The sequence below is a fragment of the Podarcis muralis genome, chromosome 11 (genome assembly GCF_964188315.1).
Source record: "Podarcis muralis chromosome 11, rPodMur119.hap1.1, whole genome shotgun sequence".
NCBI lineage: Eukaryota > Metazoa > Chordata > Lepidosauria > Squamata > Lacertidae > Podarcis > Podarcis muralis.
In genome coordinates this window covers 29,009,836-29,023,999 of record NC_135665.1, presented here as the reverse complement: position 1 = coordinate 29,023,999, position 14,164 = coordinate 29,009,836, and the positions used below count along the sequence as shown (strand labels likewise).

Sequence of the window (14,164 nt, the reverse complement as noted above, 5' to 3'; positions counted from 1 at the left end):
GCCGCCTGGTAAACAAAGGGAGATGGCGGGGGAAGCCGGAGGAGGGGGGAAAAGACAACCAGCAGCAGCACCGCGGTCGGCTCCTGCGAGCCTCTATATGGGGGTGGAGGGCGGGGGCTGAGAGCGAGAAAGCGAAGGCGGTCGGACAAACGGACCGGCCTGAGGCGCAGCGGCTGAACAAAAGCGGCGCTTCTCCCCCTCAGCTCGCCCGCTTTCCACACAGAACCGAGCAAAACCGCCTGGGCCGGGCCCTTTCCTTCCTTCCTTCCTCCCTCAAGCCGGAGCCTCGGCTCCCAACTCCCGTCTAGCTGGCTGGCTCCCTCCCTCTCCGCCCTTCCATTGCCCCACCGCGGCCTACACAAGGCGCCCAGGCCGGGTATGGCGTGCCTCTCTCCGATCCGCACAGCCTGCCCTCCTCCTCCGCTCTCCGTCGGGCCGCACTTACCGCCAGGCCTGCCTGGGCCTCTCCTGAGGAGCCAGCGAGGGGGAGAGCGCTGCAGCCGGGCCTCGAGGAAGGAAGGAAGGAAGGAGCGCTCCGGGGCCTGCCGGGATCTCTTCCCTCTCTCCTCTTCCCTCTGCCGCTTCTCTGGCCCTCCCTCTTGGCCTATCCGAAAAAAAAGAGGCGGGCGGGAGGGAGGGAGAAGCAGCGCGAGCCCCCTCAGAAACAGAGGGAAGCGGTTTAATAGGGAAGAGCGGGGCGGGAGGGAAGAGAACGGGTTAAAAAAAACCACCCCGAGGTGAGCGGGCGCGCGACGCCGTTGCTTTAAGTCCTCCCGGCCGCCGCCGCCATCACGCTGCCGCAGCCGCTCCGTACAGCGTCCTCCTCCTCCTCCTCTTTCCTTCACCCCCCTCCCCTCCCCTCGTCCGATGGAAACCCCGGGCGTGATGTCAGCCCTGGGACAGAGCGGGAAGGGGAGGGAGGAGTCACGGGCGAAGGGAAGCGGGCGGCGCGGCTCGCGCAGGACGACGGCGGCGACGTCGGCGGCCGCGAGGAGGCAGGAGGAGGGAGGGAGAAGGAGAAGAGGGCCGCGCCAGGCCTGCCGGGAGGGGAGAGAGCGGGGAGCCTGTGGCGCGCGTGGAGTGGTCACGAGGGGTCTGTGGGAATTGCGCCTCGTGGGGTGAGGGAGGGCGCCGTCAGTGACTCCGCTTTATAAACCCACTTCGCTTTTGCTGCCCGCGTGTGTAGATACTCTTCTCCATAGCAGCCGACTCCTAGGGGCCGAGGGTGTCTTCACCCCACCAATCAAATTTTTAAAGGGGCTGAGCCCCTCCACCCCCAGTTGATGGGCATTGCCATTCACATAGTGTGTGTGTGCAGCGCATCATGTGATGTATTATGTGGGGCGGGGCTTACCTGGGAGCCCCCTCCTCCCATTTTTTTATATTCAAGTTGGCACCGCTGCTCTTCTCTGCTCCCCAAAACTTAACGATCTCTCAAATTCACTGTACCTCGATGAGGGGTTATGCAAGCCTTGTTTACGATGTTGAAGGCAAAGCTCTGTGAGGAAGAAAAGCAGAACTTGTTTCTGTCTCTCTCGTCCCTTCCCCCCTCCCTTTCTCTTTTTGTTTTGTTTTGTTTGGGTTTCTACATTCATCCTTCCAGCAGGCAGAAATTCAGCAGGTGGGGAGGATTTCCTTTCAGGATTGTTGTTGGAATGTTTGCTGTTACAGTTTGAACTTTGCTTCCATTTGATCATTGTAATAGATTGCTTTGAAATCATTTTTGCACCTTTAAGTCCCCCAATTCTCCCCCCCCCAACCTGCCTTTTATTTGCCTGACCTGCCCCATATTTTGCCCAACCAAAAGTGGCAACCCTACTTGCTGTATTTTCCACTTCTCAGCTGCTTGAGAACTCAATAGTTGTGTCCTACTTCCTTGTAGTAGTTTCAGGCTGCAATTCTGAAGTCAGTGGCTATTTTCCTCTGGAGTTAGCTTACTTAGGGACAGGCTTCCGTGCTTGGTTGGTGAAAGTCCCCCCATTCATATGCCTTTAAAGTGTATGTGCTTTATAACTTCGAAAAGATGTAGTTGCTGCTTGTGGAAGCTATATTGCCCTCCCCTTTCCAGTTGGAAGGCTATGTGCACTGGTTTTCAAGGCGGGAAAACTGCTCAAGCTGTGTATTCCTCAGAGTAGCTGACTAATAGGAGCATTATGTAAGGCTGTGAATTGTGGTTGAGTTCACGGAAGCTGTGATTAATACTGGGACACAATTGGGATACCCAAAATTTGGTTGGGAATATAGCTTTCTAGTGCCAGGTTTGTAAAACAGCTCAGTTCACAGCCACACTTCACATCTGGCAACTGCTTCTGGTAGGAAAGGCTGATTTCAAGTGAGATTTCAGAATCAGAATTCAAACTTAATTTCCTGCTCTTAATTATCAACTTGTGTCCCCCCCCCCCTTCTGAGACAAACTTTCCGTAAAGCACAATAATAGTTTTCATCTCTCAGATCAAAACTGGGCTACGAAAGAGAGCTCCACACCAGCAAAACATGTGTTCTGTCCAGCTTCTTCCATGTTTCTTCCTACCTTACGTTTTATGGCCATTGTCATCTCTAAAAGCACAGCTGTCACGAATATAGCTATGCTTCCAGCACATCTCCTGACATTTGAAAGATGAAGCAAATACATGGGTCACCCCTCATCCAGTAGAGATCAGTTGCTCTCTACAGCACATCCAGTCTTAAGGCATTTGTATGCTACCAACTTTGTTTTAACTAAGATCAATTTGGTTTCTTGCAGTGAAATCTGAGAACTATAGGTTGTTCTTTTTTAAAGTTTTGGTTAGAATTCAGTTTTATAGATAGTAAAATTGTGTTCAAGGCTGCTAGATTCCTGCCTGCTTCCCACACTTCAAAGACTCTTAACTCCAAAATTCATTGGAAAGAATCTATGGCTGTTAAGTTTGTTTGTAGCATAGGTCTTAAGGCAGAAGTGGATAACCTATGGCCCTCCAAATGTTGTTTGACTCCTATCAGCCCCAGCTAACATGGTCAATGGCCAGGGATGAAGGAAGTTGTAGTCCAGCAATAGACTGTCCATCCCTGTCTTATCCCTGCAAATCACAGTAGATTTCTAAGAGGAATACAGGGTGTTTGTTGAGGGGAATAACTCAATTCTTCCAGGTACAAACTACAAAGTTTTCAGATATTCAAGAAGACGTTTCTCAAGAAGGCATTCTTTCCTTGTTTATACTTAGGTTATGCAATATATAACCAACCAATTTGCAGCCAACAGTATTTATATTATTCATGATGCCCCTTTAAATACTTAGGCATAAATCCAACGGAGACATGCTTAATCCCACTGATTTCAGCAGGCTTAACCATGCCTAATTTTGTTGGGTTTAGTCCTTAACTCTTGAATTTAAAACAGGTTTATACTCAGTTTAATCAATCAGTTATGGAGATAGAAAGCCAGCAGGAGTAGGTAACTTCCTGTGTAATGTACAGGGCATCACATGTATGGTTATCTGCTGGCAGGGAACAAATTGTTGGTGTGTCCCTAAGACAATGAGCTCCTGGCTCTTTGTTCCCTTGAGGCTAGGGTAGCTAACCTGGAGAAGCTAAGAGAGGTATGTACATATATGAGATCTTCAAGGTTATGGCACAATATAATCTGTTGTGATGGAGAATGGAGCCTTGGGGATAGGAAGGCATCATACTGAGGAAGAGAGAAATAGTTGTTTAAAAGGGGCCCATTTGATGATGGACAGCAATGAGGTGGAGCTGTAATAGGCATGTTTACTGCAAGGTGACTTGCCTGCAAAGTGTGAAGGATATGGATATTGAATGCCATCTAGAAAATGCAGAAGAGAAATCCGTGGCTTTGGTGCACGTTGATCCCAGTGCTGTTGAGAAAAGTAGTGCTGCAGTCCTAGAAGAAGAAAACTTAGCTAAGATTTTTAAATTCAGGATCTCCAAAGAAGCATTTCAGGACATTTTATAAATGTCCAAATCCGGGGCTACTTTCAGCGAATGGATAACAGGGTGGTGGGGTGGGGAAAGGGTTTATATAGCATGGGTACTGGGGAAATTTTGGTTCAAGCAAAGCTGGTAGAGTGGTTAAACCACTGCGGAACTGGAAAACTGCCACTTGATATCAGAAAGCTTGCAGATCAGCTTTTAAATTCTTTTCTGTTTGAAAGCCATCAGGAGCTTAGACTCATCGGGTTCAGGATGATCCTTCCATAAAGAATAATGGTTAAGTCTTCGAGGTCATCTAATTAATGATAGGGCAGAATATGCAAGAAGTCATGACATGACATAGATGAAAAAGGGGAGGAATGCTTCCTATGGGAAGAACTGTAGCAGCAACATACTTGCATGCTTTGCTTTGTTCTGAGGGAGGTAGATTTGATACGAGACTTGTATTGTCATGCCTTTGCCAAAGCTATGAGAATAATCTTGAAATGGTTCTTTATTTTCAGTTACTGGGAAAGTGCACATTGGAATTCTTGGAAAGACCCACAACCTTTTGATACAGTAAATGCTTTGGAACATTTAATCATAGGATTCAGTCCAGGGTTGCATCCCTAGAGGTGCCCAAGATCTGAAGTGAGATATATGTGCTGTCAGACTGATTGGAAACAGTAATCACAGTGCTAACAAATATGTAAGTGGAAGGCATAGCCACATTTAATTTCAAAGTAGGGGGGGGGGATGAGGAAATTGGTTAAAAGAGGGTGTCAAGAGGGCCAATTCTCCTTAGGATGCATGGAAGTTATTTAAAACCACAATAACAGAAGCTTGGCTAGCATGTATGCTACTGATTGAAAAGCTGCAAACAAATCCAAGAGCTTGTCAATAAGGTTTACAAGTAGAGTCAGGGAAGCTATAATAGTTGAGAAGGCTTCCGTGGAGCCTGGAGGGTCTTGTTCATGCAAGGAGAATGAAAAGAAGCAGTAATACTGGGAAAAAGAATTGCAGGTACAGTGGTGCCTCGCAAGACGAAATTAATTCGTTCCGCAAGTTTTTTCTTCTTGCGAGTTTTTTGTCTTGCGAAGCACGGTTTCCCATAGGAATGCATTGAAAATCAATTAATGCGTTCCTAGGGAAACAGCTTGCCAGGCTGGCGGTGCGGAGAAGGGCTTTTCTCCCCACCGCAAGCCTTCAGGACAGGTACGGGAACAGAGGGGAAGGCGCGCAGCGCTTTCCCTCTGTTCCCGGGGCTTGCGTGGGAGGAGGGTTTTTCCTCCCCACCGCCAACATTCAGAACAGCATTCTGAATGTTGGCGGTGGGAAGGGAAACCCTCCTCCCACCCCAAGTCTCGGGCGGCGGGAGGCAGCGTTCCCGTCCCCCCGCCCGGCTTCGGTGCGATGCTCCAAAGCCGCGCGGAGGGAGGAGGAGTTCCCGCCCCCCCGCCCGGCTTCGGTGCGATGCTCCAAAGCCGCGCGGAGGGAGGCAGCGTTCCCGTCCCCCCGCCCGGCTTCGGTGCGATGCTCCAAAGCCGCGCGGAGGGAGGAGGAGTTCCCGCCCCCCCGCCCGGCTTCGGTGCGATGCTCCAAAGCCGCGCGGAGGGAGGCAGCGTTCCCGTCCCCCCGCCCGGCTTCGGTGCGATGCTCCAAAGCCGCGCGGAGGGAGGAGGAGTTCCCGCCCCCCCCCGCCCGGCTTCGGTGCGATGCTCCAAAGCCGCGCGGAGGGAGGCAGCGTTCCCGCCCCCCCGCCCGGCTTCGGTGCGATGCTCCAAAGCCGCGCGGAGGGAGGAGGAGTTCCCGCCCCCCCGCCCGGCTTCGGTGCGATGCTCCAAAGCCGCACGGAGGGAGGAGGAGTTCCCGCCCCCCCGCCCGGCTTCGGAGCATCGTTCCGAAGCCGGGCGGCGGGAGGAGGTCCGAGGACAGTGGGGAAGTCGCGCTTCCCCGCTGTCCGGGAGATTTCCCTATGGGCTGTCGTCTTGCGAAGCAAGCCCATAGGGAAATTCGTTTTGCGAAGCACCTCCAAAACGGAAAACCCTTTCGTCTAGCGGGTTTTCCGTCTTGCGAGGCGTTCGTCTTGCGGGGTACCACTGTAACAATAAGTGGGAGAGGAAAGAAAGAAATGGCAAAAAAGATAAACAATAAACACTGCATTAAATATATCAGAAGCAGGAAACAGCTAGGTAGGTATTGGACTGTATGTGTCAACAGTTTGGGGACAACAGTTTTGCTTATGCCTAGCCATGTATCCTGGAACTCTGCTTACGATTGAACCTGTACTGTACTTGGAGTTGATGCTAAGATCGTGTGATGATTTTATCAATAAAGCTTTCATGATTTACTGACCTGAGAATCATTAATCCTTCATCCATGGGTGAAAGCACTAAGTTACATAGATTCCTAACAAGATCACCACCACCTTGAAAGGGACATGAAGCAACTGAATGTTGACATGTATAAATGTTGCTGTTTTCATTGACAAAAAGGCATATTATCATGGTATAAAGGTAAAGGGACCCTTGACCATTAGGTCCAGTCGTGAAAGACTCTGGGGTTGCAGCCCTCATCTCGCTTTACTGGCCGAAGGAGCCGGCGTGCAGCTTCTGGGACATGTGGCCAGCATGACTAAGACACTTCTGGCGAACCAGAGCAGCGCACGGAAACGCCATTTACCTTCCCACCAGAGTGGTACCTATTTATCTACTTGCACTTTGATGTGCTTTCGAACTGCTAGGTTGGCAGGAGCTGGGACTGAGCAATGGGAGCTCACCCTGTCGCGGGGATTTGAACTGCTGACCTTCTGATCGGCAAGCCCTAGGCTCTGTGGTTTAGACCACAGCGCCACCCGCATGGTCTAAACCACATGGTATATGTTGCACTAAATGCCAGAAAAAAAGCAGCAGCACTGTAACAGAAAGCTAAGAAGACATGGGATATTGTGAGAGAGGCACATAAAAAGCATTTAAAGTCTTCTTGCTTTTGTTGAGCAGTCCATAATGAAGAATAAAGAAATTGTATATGGTGAACATACACAAAGTACATTGCTTTGTTGTCTGAAATCTACCAAGGTAGTTTTGAAGACACTGCAACTGTGCGGAAAGCAACCCATTAAAAGAGGTGCACATCAGAGTTGTCTGAAGGTGGAACAACTGGCAGTAAAAAACATTACTTTGTGTTGTTAGGGCGGGGAGCAGAGTTGCTATTTAATCTGAATGCCTCTACTTATGCTCTACTGCATTTGTTAATAAGAGAAATATTGCAAAGTTACTATAAGTTCCAGTGCTATCTCATCCAAAGAAAATGACCCAATAGCTGCTGGCTGAGAGCAGCAGGGCTTAATCGAACGATGCAACTGGTGCTGGATGCACAGAAGTTTCATGGGGTGTGGGGCATGCAGGAAAAATGCTGCTTTGCTGTGCTAGCTCTCGGGCTGCTGCAGCAAAGAGACCTGGATCAGGCCTGTTGCTGCCATGTGTCACAGCAGGGTCAGCTCAGGATCTAGCAGGTTCTAAATGTAAAAAAAAACAAAACCCCACAGGCATTCCTTTTGGGAATGGTACAGATGGAAGTACCCAGGTATCAGAAAAAATTATTTATGCCGCTACAGCAGCTCAGATCTTGTTAGCCCCAAAATGGTGGGTGAGTGAGGATTGGCAATCAAAAATGATAGAATATGTACAGTTAGTAGGTCTAATAAATAAGAGAGCAAGAAGATCAAGTATATAAAGAGGAGTGGGAAATTTCTGGAGTATTTGGAAAATAACTAAACAAGTGATTAAGGTAAATTCAACAGTATAATATATAATGAAGAATAAAGGGAGAAAGTAAACTAAATGGAAGGGGAAGAAGGGAAGTCATTACAGCGGTACCTCAGGTTACAGACGCTTCAGGTACAGACTCCACTAACCCAGAAATAGTACCTCGGGTTAAGAACTTTGCTTCAGGATGAGAACAGAAATCATGTGGCGGCGGCAGTGGGAGGCCCCATTAGCTAAAGTGGTACCTCAGGTTAAGAACGGACCTCCAGAACGAATTAAGTTCTTAACCCGAGGTACCACTGTATAAAGAAATATATTAACAGTGGACATGTATATTTGAATGTCAATGTGATTTTGGAAATTGTAATAATGAAAATTATATTTTAAAAAAATAAAGAAAGAAAAGGGGATCTAGCAGATTCTGTGACAACTCAGCCCTGAAACAATGTTCTTTGTGGTGTAATTTGAAAGACCCTTTCTAAATGATAAAGAAGCAGCTTTGAATCTTAAGAAAAACTGCTTGTGGACATCTGAATTCACTTCTAAGTGTTCAGTTTTTTAGATTTGAGCTACCCATCCAGTTTGCAATATCAGAAAAAGCTGTGACACATGCTTGTCTGCACAGAGTCAGTGCAAAACTCGGCAATGGCATATCAGTTAATGGCATTAAGAGAAAAGCATGAAGGTCAGTCATCTGTTGAAGCGAGAGCATACGGACAGGCTTTTAATTACTGATCTTAAAGCTGAAGAAAGGAATCAAAATAATACCAAATAAATAAATGTGCAGATGAGGTGGAGGGAAGATTGACTCAGTTGTCCAAACCATGTTGTTATCTGAAATCATTATGACAATTTATGATATAAACATCAGTTCTGATTATTTAACTTGATCAATGCTGTTAAAACATGTCAAACCCGCCAAAAGTTACTGTTTTAAGGTTGTTGGGGTTGTTGGTTTTTTTTGCTCAAGTATGTATTTCTTTGTTTTGTAACAAAAACTAACAGCAAAGAAAACACAACATTTAAGTGGATGTTTTCTTGAAATAAGTAGTTCCAAAATGTTGTACATAATAGCCCATTTTTCAACAAATTTGTTTGTTGCAGAGAATATAGTATTTTTGTTGGTAATGGAACTTTTCTGTGTTTTTTCTACAGCACCCTTTCTTGATTATTATTTCAAACGGTATCAATGAAGTGACTGCAAGATCCTGAAATAGTGCAATAATGCCTCTAGGACTTGCCAGTGTTATTAATGTGGATTTAAATCTGCCAAGATGTGAATCAAAGCTAACTGGAGAAAGTCTGCTGCTGCCTCAGTCTCAGAATGGGATAGCAATACCAAGCAGAATGCATTTTTAATTGAAAAAAAGGAGATCCACATTCATACTAATAATCATTTTGATTCTCAGTGTTGTTCTTTACGATGCCAGAATAGTGCCATCAAAGCACAAGAGGGCTTGAGAGGACACCAAAGTTTGCATAGTATAAAACACTTGTAGAAAAAACCGCTTAAGGGGAGGACCCCAAAAGTAGCCCAGTGAGGACTGAGCATGCTCAGTGAGCTCAGAATTCTCACTTAGAATCATAGAGTTGGAAGGGAACACGAGGGTCATCTAGTCCAACCCCCTGCAATTGTGAGAGAAGCTGGAATGGAATGGAGCATCTGCAACCTTAGAACTCCAACTGTCCCCCTTTTACTTGATCATAAATCTTACACAACAAGTTCATTACATTTGGAAATGTGTCCTGAGAAAGTGTAGATTTGCCTCGTCCCACGCAACACCTTCAAGCTCTTCTAACCTTTTAATTACATGTTCAGGTTACAATTCTGAAATTAAACTTGAGCTCATAAATCGTAACTGTTTGCTTCTAATTTTATAGGCTCCTAAGTAGTTTCATAATATTGGGGCTTGCGAGCTGTAAAAAACAAATGAGAGGAACATAATTCTGTTTGTGGCTCAACAGTTCTGAGTCATTGCAGATCCTGACTCCCTCTAATGGAGAAATATGTGTAAGGATAGCTGGAGACAGGAAAGAAGGAAATTGTCCCAAGTTAGTTGAAATATACCAAATATCGATGTATAAAATGCTTGCATGTGAGAGGTCACATGTAGAATTTCATAGCTATGTGTGAAAGCAACACATTCCTACATGGAATAAGGAAACTGTTCATAAGACTCCACTGCTAGAAACTTTAATTTTTATCTTTTTTTTTGAGTGCTACATGGCTTGCAGGGATCAGGTTTAGAAAGCCTTGTGTAGAAAACCGTTGAAAATGTTAAGCCCCATTTGCCACCTCCTCCAGCTTACGTGAGTTGGTTTCCTTTTCTTACGATAAATATATAAGAATGCAATATAGACAAAGCTGGGGGTGTGTGGAACTGAGTCTGAGTACAGAGGAATGATAAACAAGCTTAGGACAAGGTGGTTAGAATAGGTGCTCCCTGGTAATTATCCTACAAAAGCCTAAGTCCATGTGTCTGGAGTTCAATAGTATCTGAGGCACTGCTCCAACAAAGGCCTTGGCTTAACAGAACAGAGGAGAAAGGCTTCTCTAGGCATTATCCCCAGCTCCTTTCTTGTCAGATTTAAAAGCAAAGATGGGCTTCTTGTAGTTTTACCTGTAGTGAATTCATTCGGTCAGGTTCTGTGACGTTGCCAGCTCAACATCCGGGGAAGAGAGTTGTTGTGAAATTGGTTCTACGTACTTCCTCATGTGAATTGCGTAACTATAGCTGCAAACTGAGTTTACAGCTGAGGTGATTTTGGGACTCCCTTCTTCATTCCATCGTCTGTTGAGAAGCCCTATGTTTCTAAGGCCATCCATTTGGTGAAGAGAAGCTTTCAACCACTTGGCTGTAACTTGTCTTTCAACTCAGAGTAAGAAAGCACAGCGGTACCCATTTGCTGTTCCTACTTCTCAGCCCCCAACACTTGTCACGCTTGATATGCGCTCTATGGAGCAAATAAAATTCTGACTCAGGTTGCTAGATCTCGGACAGGGATGTACCTGTGAAGAAGGAGACTGGGGCAGTAGAACAGCTGTCCTTTTCATCCCCTAGGCCTGGACCCTTGTCCCCACTTCCTGTTGTGAGCAGGGCTCTAATTTTGCCCTACAGCAAAAATAAATGTATGAGGAGAGCGGGAGGCAATTTTGGTGGACAGAAGAGGCTGTAACTGCATCCTTTCTCCCCTTGGCCCTTTTACAAAATATGTATCTCCGTTAGTGGATTGGGTATTTTGTAATTTCAACAATAAATTAATCAGTTGTGTGTTTCTCCTCACCTGCCTCATGGAATCCACATCTTGAATGAGAAGAAAAGGCCAAGCATCTATCTTAGGAGGCTAACAACAATAACTGGTTGCAATGACTTCTTCAAAGGCTAGTCCATTCTGAAGAGGATTGCTGACCTGAGGTGAATTCTACTCATTAATCCCCAGGAAGTTCCCCGTGTCTTGGTCATTAAGGTCTAATTGCTAGGTTAAGCTTAACTATATCAATATAATTGTGTGTCACTTGTGCTTTTTAAGTGAGAGGTTAATGGTCGTGCTCCACTAATTTAAGGCACATGGGATTTTGTTTTGCTCATAAGATGCAGATTAGCTGGCTAGAGCTCCACCAGAGGAACAATATTATCGTAATGAGTCTGCACGTGGCCCCATGCTGACATTACAAGTCTCTTTGGGATGGCCTTGGGCAAAATACACACACAAGGAGTCATTTCAGAAGATGAGCAGGTGGAATAGATTGAGCAATTTGCTCTTACTGGTAATGGTCGTTTGGGGAAACGTGATTTTATTTTTGGTTCCCTTTTCCTTCCCTAGAGTTTTCTACGGCACTTTAAAAAATGTAACGGTAACAAATGATAAGTTAGTTGCAGACACGTTATCCAGCAGCTGCCAATAGCCATCTCATTCAACTCCAGCTTTGCAAGCAACTGCAACAAAGAACCTGATGTCAAGCATTGTTGGGCTTGGGCAGCTAAGTTTTCAGTTCATTGTGATAATGGCCAAAACTGAGGAGCATTTGGTAAATCATCTTTCTCAAGGCGTATTCTAATATGTGAATGGATGATTCAAGGGACAGTGAAAGGTTGCCTGGATAGCCCAGTTGGTTAGAGTGTGGTGCTGATAACACCAAGGTGGCATCCTCGGTCCCTGTATGGGACAGCTGCATAATCCTGCATTACAGCGGGTTGGACTAAATGATCCTTCAGGTCCCTTCCAATGCTACAATTCTACGATTCTATAAGTGCTGGTAAATTCTTTTGCCGCCCCCCTATTTGCTTCACCATCCTTCAGCCCAAGTATATGAACGTTCTATTTCACATGGATTAAACACTTTCTCCCTTCAAAGTTTTCTTTGCCACCCTTTTGTCCCCCAAGCTAGTTTTTTCCAAAGTTGACTGGATTGCAGTGGTACCTCAGGTTAAGTACGTAATTTGTTCTGGAGGTCCGTACTTAACCTGAAACTGTTCTTAACCTGAAGCACCACTTTAGCTAATGGGGCCTCCTGCTGCTGTTGCGCCACCAGAGCATGATTTCTGTTCTCATCCTGAAGCAAAGTTCTTAACCTAAAGCACTATTTCTGGGTTAGTGGAGTCTGTAACCTGAAGCGTATGTAACCCAAGGTACCACTGTATTTAAAAAAGAATGGTAATTGCATAATAAAATAATAATAATAATAATAATATGCACCAAGTACATGGGTGAAAACTACTGATGGTGAAAAATTTCAATATTTCAGAACTACCCTCATTTGAGTCCAAAATGCTCAATCCAGAATGCCCCAATTTATTTCAACGTGTATACTCTTTTTAAAATAACAGTTTTAAAGGCTTTGTAGGCCTGTAAACCCAGGTGTATCCACTGCCACAAGCATGGGAATTGTGGTTTCCAGTTCCACTCAGTTTCATAAATTGTGCTGGTAGGCACTGGAACTTACAATCCCCACGCATCTCCTTGACAAAGCCCTTGAGAATGAGCCATATGCAGCTTCTGCTTTCTCCACGCAGCAAGATTGCCAACACATCCTCTTTTGCAAGAGCAAGTTTGCTTGGGGAAATGACAGGTTGGCAGAGAAGTCTGGAGACCAGCTCCTCTGGGCTTGTGTACCACCCCACCCACCCACAACATTTCTTAGTGACTTTTTATGAAAGTCTAAGTTTTTTCTGATAGCTCGTTTTTACTAAGTCTTTCCAGAAGTCGAAGTACAACGCAGCTTGCAAGAAAGGCATCTCATCCACAGTACCACTGTGGGTGGCAGAACTTTTAGCCTCCATTTATTGAGTCAGGTTAACATGGTATTGTAGAGGGATTCAGCAGGCAGGAGTGTACAGTGGTACCTCGGGTTACAGAAGCTTCAGGTTACAGACTCTGCTAACCCAGAAATAGTACCTTGGTTTAAGAACTTTGCTTCAGGATGAGAACAGAAATCGTGCAGCGGCAGCGGGAGGCCCAATTAGCTAAAGTGATACCTCAGGTTAAGAACAGTTTCAGGTTAAGAACGGACCTTCAGAACGAATTAAGTTCTTAACCCGAGGTACCACTGTACTTGGCTGCCAAAGGCTTCATATAGAGAAGGAATGGGGAACCTAGTTCCTTCCAGATGTTGAACTCCTAACAATGGCCAGGGAGTTGTAGTCCAGTAACATCTGGAGGATCACAGGCTAGCCATCCCCTGGTAAAGAGGATTATGCAGATGGAAGAGGAGGAGGACTGAGAGCTACACATGGCGAGCAGCTGTGGAGAAAAGGAAGGAGCCACATTGGTTTGAAATAATCAGGCAAATTTGTGGCCTCGGATCTCTAGTAAGGATTATTAAGCACCATATTCATTTAAAATTCTGTATAAATATATTTTTTTAAAATAGTTTTTTTATTAAAAAATTCAACATAACAATTATCAAAAACATATCATCTTCATCATTTCCCCCCCATTTTCCCCCTCACCCCTCCCCAAGAAAAACCCTCCCTCCCCCCAGACTTCCCTCAGCTCCTCTCTCTGATTTTTCAACACATGTTATTTTCTGCATATTATAAAATTGTAAAGATCCTTAAATTATCTGTCTACTATGTTAACAATAATAAATTTGTGTATGTTTATTCAAAACCTGCCAAGGAGTCCAATTCATTTTGTTGTTTTTTAAAGTAGTTTGTAAAAAGTTCCCATTCTAAAAAGTTCCCATTCTAAAATTCTGTATAAATATTTTTAAAGGTGAGGATATGAGACATCATCCCTTGCTGTGATCTTACTGGTGGAAATCAGCTAATCGTAAAAGATGGCCACAACTCAACAAAGAGCAGTCTGCACACTTTTCTCCATGTGACTCTTGGCTACTGCATACATACAGCTCATACATAGCTCAGTTGGTTAGAACGTGGTGCTGATGATGCCAGGGTTGCAGGTTTGATCCCCATAGTGGGATAGCTGCAAACTCCTGCATTGCAGAGGGTTGGACTAGAGGATCCTCAGGGTCCCTTCCAACTCTG

At 45.5% G+C, this 14,164-nt stretch overlaps 1 protein-coding gene across 4 annotated transcripts in view; it reads right to left on the bottom strand.

Moving 5' to 3' along the window:
• CHD1 (chromodomain helicase DNA binding protein 1) overlaps window positions 1-791 on the bottom strand; it is a 48,826-nt gene extending 48,035 nt beyond the window's left edge. For all 4 annotated transcript variants that reach the window (XM_028748157.2, XM_028748158.2, XM_077936190.1 and 1 more), the window contains exon 1: window positions 446-791. The gene's annotated coding sequence lies outside the window, so the exon portion shown is untranslated. The remainder of the gene's footprint in view (window positions 1-445) is intronic.
• Between the last annotated feature and the right edge of the window lie 13,373 nt (window positions 792-14,164).